Raw genomic sequence first — 6,000 nt, 5'->3', positions numbered from 1 at the left:
GTAAGGCAGCAGAAAACTGTGACCACAGCTCTACAAGGTGTTGGCGCTAAGTGACAAACATGCTAAAAGTAACAAACCCGAATGTCTGGTTTACTTAATACCTTCAAATGACTGTCAAAATTGTAATTCACCACAACAGAGAAAGAGCTGGAAGAAGTCAAAAAGGGTGTGACATTAATAATTGTACTTGCATTGTGGACATGGCCACACAGACATTACTCTACAATACAATTGTGACATTTGTGATCTGAATTTTACACAACACCCACAATATGGAACTATATCATCATAAATATCATTACTGTAGTCATCTTTTATGGAAAAAAATATTGCAGAACTTACATCAGTTGTCCAAGGAACATGAGAACAATAAAGACCATCTAAATAAAGGTGGACTGCCAAGGACATAAGAAAATCTGAATTTCATCTCACTAGTAAGATATCTGCTATATTCTACAGTGTCCTTGAAAAATCCTCCTGACATATCTGTAAATGCTTCAATAACGGCAAAATTTAAATAGAAGTGACACCTAAAGATTATTATTCTATAATTGGTTTTGAATACCAGAACATGGGTCCTTTGTGACCACTCTTCTAAGATAGCATTAAATCCACTTACATTTGAAGAGAGGGCTACAGTTTGCATGATGGCCCACCGTGGAGAGCAAAAATCAGGTGGGAGGGATAATAGTCTGTTTTAATTACAAAATTGGCAAACCAGAACAGTGTTATGCAAAAGGGAGAGCAATGTACATGTTTATCAGATAGTATTTTCTGAGTAAGTTCTGTGTGGTAAAGGTTGTTTTATTCATGCCCAATTTGGAGAATTATATATTTATATACGCACTTGAAATGATTAAAAGGAAATTATGGGGTTTTCCAAAGGAGACTGTTTGGCAGGTTGGAGCTCTGAATAATGGAATTTTTTTAAATGGTTAAAATCGGTGTTTTCCTTATTCATGCAAGGACAGAGAGACAGAGAGAGGCAACACTATTCTGCGTGTTAGATCAGGGAGCTGTGCTGTTATCTGCTGATCCCAGAACTTCCCTTGGAGCACCGGAGTGGGTCTATATCACGTAGTGCACCCTGCACTGGGACTGTGCAGCCTGCTGACAGGAAAGCTCGATTAGCGAGCCACAAAGAGGCCAATATAGAAGAGCACTTCCTCAGCCAAAGGGGGTTCATCCGGAGAACACGCTCCAACCCTCTTTCCTGACAGGGGACAGTGACAAACACACACACTGGCTGGCCCACCTTGGGGAATGCGTGATGGATTGGGATTTGGTTTCTCCGACACACGCGCATGCATGAATCCTAACACACAACATGACACATACAAACGTACAAGAAGCCAGTAAATAAATGTATCCACCCTTTTTTTTTGACAGGCAGAGTGTCTTTAATCTTTGTATCATTACTGAAAACACAACTGTTAAATTGATTTGGAAAGTAACAAAGTAAAATTTTTCAAAGAATGCTGGCAGTCATCCAGAGAATAAGATGAGTATGTTTGGACTGGCCCCAGCCCTGCGCGTGCTGCCTTCACTCAGACAATGGGATGTAGATGTGGAAGTGGGCCTGGGCCAGATGAGGAAAACGAGATAGCAAGGGTGGGATGAGGGGTGGAGGTGCGCAGAGCACAGACTGGTAGGCTGTTATGGGACCCTGTGGCGGAAGGGCATTGTTCAGCAGAGGAAAAACACAACAACAATAAAAAACAACTCTTCCTGAATCTTTTTATATGATTATGTAGAGAACAATTGAGTGGGTGGGTCTGCTACTTTGAGGATATTGAAAGAAGCCTCTCCTTTGAGATTTGGAATGATCCTTTCACACCTTACCCTGGAACACGAGCAGGAAAATAAAACAATGTGAGTTGCTGAGCAAGAAGCATATTGATCAAGAACAGTGTGTCCATTGAGAGAGATTACAATGGCCTTTGGCCTGTGACACATTCAGCAATAAACCAGAGGTTAATGAGGGGGAAACTGATAATGGATCAATTTTTTTTCCAAAGATACAGCATATTGTGCATTATGTTTTGGAAAAATGCAAATTCAATCAGTATTAAATCAAATTCCATTAAAAATGAAATTATCTCAGTAAATTAGTAGGTAGAGCTATCTATCCATCTCTCTATCTATGAAAGTAAAACCTTATATTATAAGTAAAACCTTATATACCTGAGCATGTAAAGAAAGTGTCTGTGTGTGTGTGTGTGTGTGTAATTGTATGCTGGCCACATGTCTAGCTCTGTGTCCAACGTAGATTTCACTAACCCTAAGGTCATGCACCTGATATACCTTTGAATCCTGCTGTTTGCTCGAGTGTAGAATCCTCTCAGGGGAAAGACGCGTCCAGAGATAAGAGTCTAGTGTGATGTTGGCCCATCTTGGCCCTCAAGGCCTAGACATTGGTTTTCTCTTCATCTCGTTTTCACATTTTTGCAGCTTTCCATTGATTTACTGGCTCAATTCATGGGCTGTTCAAGCAATGGTGGTTGTTATTGTCTGTACACATACAGCAGGGGATAGAAACATTCATGATAAGCCCAAATTTTATCAGTGTAGGTCAAAGTAGACACACTCTGCCTGTTATCCCCCTCACATTAAAGATCCACCGGGATTCATTTAAGATCCTTCAACAATGTCCATACAGTTGAGCGAGTAATTATCACTGAGAACATGATAAGATGCTGGAAACACACTAAGGATCCATGTTTTATTCTAAGCATTCTCTGATTGTGTCATGATTGTATCATTTCACAAGTTTGTGGTCTGCTCCATTAAAAACTATTCAAGGCCATTAGTTTTGTCCTTGCCTAATGTTTTGATGACAAAGATAAACAGCTTATCACCTGTTAAAATAGGGTTTAAGAGACCCTGGGTGTAATTTCACTTTCCTTGCACAACAAATATGTTCCTGAGGTCACTGTTGTACATAGTGATCTGGTTGTTTAGTGAATAAGTAGAAAGGCACTCAGAGAGCACAGACCCCTGCAAAGGCCAATGTCAAACAACATACACAAGACTTCACAGACAAAAATTCTAATTCATAGTAAATGATCTGGTTCTGCCCCAAAATATAATGGGTTCTTCCCCCACCCATGCCCCATACCTCCATCAAGTTCAGTGCAAATTGGTTCAGTGCTTTTTGCATAATCGAGACGACAAACAAACTAACAGACACGGGTGAAAGCGTACCCTCCTTGGTAACTAGTTGCAGTGTTTTTAAGACCATGGTACTGGTTTATATGGTCATGCATTTCACAACCAGTTAAATAATGCCCTGAGTTTTATTATTATTATACACATTATTCATGTGTTTGCATTTTTTTCTCTACGCTGCTGTAATTTCTGTAATATTAAGTGCACCATAAATTACAACCTTTTTGCCATTTTTGTGTAGTCTAAAATTACTGTAAAGTAAGGGCATTTTGAAAAATACTGTTGGTTACTGATTTCCTTTTTTGACCCTTTTTTCTGTTTGACAAATTAAGTGTAAGGTGGAGAAAATGAGAACCCAACCTTCTCACTTCTTAAGAAAAAAACTGAACCCAAAGACCTCTTTCTTAAAGGTAAACATTTATTACTTCAGGGGTGCCGGATGGGCTGGAAAGGCAGTCACTTCACCAGCCTGTAAATGTCATCTTCTCTTTGACACATAAGTGACAAATGAGTCCAGGCTCTAGTGGCAAGAGAGATGCTTTGCCCTTCCTTTCTCCGGTTCAGGCAACTACCTGGCTAAAATCCCAAGCACTACGCTACACAGCACCGATAGTAGTAAGGGTTTCAAAGAAATTTTAAAATGTAAAATTGGATTACCAGTAAAGACAAGACTCACTGATTCTTAGCACTATGAATATTTTTGACTATAGTCTTACACACTGTGAACTGGCTTTACAGATGGGCTGGAGTTTTTATGTCTAGCAAATATGAGACTATTATTATTTTAAAAGATGAGACTGTTATAAAATATCTATCTATATTTTTCAGTGTTTCTTGTTTGTTTGTTTTTGGGAGTTAATAAATGATTGAGAGTGTATTTTTTTGTACAAAATATTTTAAGCTGCATTAAAGCTATTATGTGTGAAATTTGAATATTTCTGACTCTGGAGACGTAAATCTGCGCTATAAAATAGTTTTACTATTCGTATTATGAAGGCATCTAAGTGTAGCATATTCATGCAAGTGAACTACAATAACAGTATGTTACACTGACTACACTGACAAGAAAAAGCAGCTAGTAGTATTCTATTTGAGTGACGGAGGGGTGCGCTGATTTGAACAGTCACATCTTTATCAGCCACAATGCTGATATTATCAAATGACTTAGACATCAATCAGATTTCACCAGTTTGCACTGAATACAGTTTAGCATTTTGATTTTGGTGTGTGGGGAAAAAAAAATGCAAAAAGTACTTACCCTGAACATCGCCTTTTCAAGCACAGAGAGCGGTGTCTGTACACAAAACCAGTTATTGCAACAGTGGAAATGTGTGTGTTACAGTTATTAAACAAGTTTAACATGACTATGTTGATCACGCAGGTCAGGATACGGAAAACACGTTACTGTCATTGATGCATTACAACAATGCAATCTCATACACTGATTCAAAACAATTAAAAGCTGCACACATCTAGTTCAGAAGAGGTGAAAAGTTGCAGCCTCATGTACAGTTGATAAGAAAGAATCCCGATGAATTCTACACAGTGAAGTACCATTATACAGATTTTAAATGAACGACAAAAAACAACTTTATAGTGTATTACTTATGTTTGAATTACTTTATATTGACATTTTTCAATCCGTGGGACTAAACCTAACTTGGGTAGCTGCTAAATTTAAAAAAGAGCACAACAATCTCTGAGTGCTTTGAGGGTTTTTCTTTCCTTTTTTTTTCTTGGGCTAACATTAGGTTGCCTTCTGGAAGTTCTGACCTGGGACAGACAGCAAGGTTTCAAAACTGGCAACTGGCTCTCCACGCCATTAATCAGGCACACAGAGGACTGTCTTCCATCCAGATGGGGAGCCTCTCTACAACCAGAGAAAAATAAGCAGGCTAATTAATTCTTATTGTTATAGACAGAGGGAGATTAGATGGAGAGGAATTGAGAAGGGCACAAGGGGAGAGAGTGGAGGCTAAGTCAGCTTTAATGAAGCCCTGTATTCACAATATATTCCGCGTGCATGGTCATTGTTTCTTCAGCAAAATATATCTATGACTTCAAATGCTGTATGACTGTATGGGGAGGGCAGAGCGACATCATAGCTAGAAGTTAATGGATGATAAGGAGCCATGGAGCACTCTGGGACACAGTGTGGCAGTGATTAGACAGGCCCAATAGGACGCAATCAAACTTTGAGTCCACTTTACCCGGATGAGTGAGATAACAGAGAAATAACTCCCACTCGTTAAATGACAATGTTAGTACTTTGGGCACATAGCTACACACTGATACCTAAAGATAAATGTGTAATACTACTTCAGTAAGGAGTTCCTAGATTATTTGTTGATGTGATCACTGTGTAAATATAAAGTCTAACATACACAAGATTGATATTATGCACATCCGCCACCAGTGAGGTCTTTGTGAAGAAGTCAAGCCTTGACTGTGTTTATAAACTGCAATGACCACAGACACAATGAATGGTGTCACGAATGAATAAACACACCACAATCACTGAAAGAGCGAAGCGAAGAAATAGGATTTCCATCAACTTTGATTACAACAGAAGTGTTTCCAGTGAAATTATTTAGACAAGGCAGACTGCAAGGCTCTTTTGGTGTTAATTTCTGCACTACAGTAGTTTAACTTTACGAGATGTGCAAATTTCTGACCACATTAGAAGGAAAAAATACTACTTAAATAATAATAATACTTAAAACGTTAAACAGTGTTTATGTAAAAGGTGCTATGATAAATATTTTATCTATTTAAAATGGATTCAATTAATGTGCAATGTGGAAGGGGTTGTTGATAGTGATGAACCCAGAG

General features: G+C 38.6%; 1 long non-coding RNA gene across 5 annotated transcripts in view; it reads right to left on the bottom strand.

Annotated features, from left to right (window-relative positions):
• Positions 1 to 446: 446 nt before the first annotated feature.
• The window catches only part of LOC139633816 (uncharacterized), a 147,677-nt gene continuing 142,123 nt past the window's right edge, over positions 447 to 6,000 (bottom strand). For 4 of the 5 annotated variants that reach the window (XR_011693829.1, XR_011693835.1, XR_011693827.1 and 1 more), the window contains 2 exons: positions 2,305 to 5,038; positions 447 to 1,843 (listed from right to left, as the gene is read on the bottom strand). This is a non-coding gene — a long non-coding RNA (uncharacterized lncRNA). The remainder of the gene's footprint in view (positions 1,844 to 2,304; positions 5,039 to 6,000) is intronic. The other variant, XR_011693833.1, reaches the window with a different exon arrangement.

This window comes from Trachinotus anak, unplaced genomic scaffold (assembly GCF_046630095.1).
Source record: "Trachinotus anak isolate AG129_WGS33_773 ecotype Australia unplaced genomic scaffold, CSIRO_AGI_Tana_v1 ptg000002l, whole genome shotgun sequence".
NCBI classification, from domain to species: Eukaryota; Metazoa; Chordata; class Actinopteri; order Carangiformes; family Carangidae; genus Trachinotus; species Trachinotus anak.
Note: the sequence above shows the minus strand (reverse complement) of the source record. Positions and strands in the feature narration are given on the sequence as shown.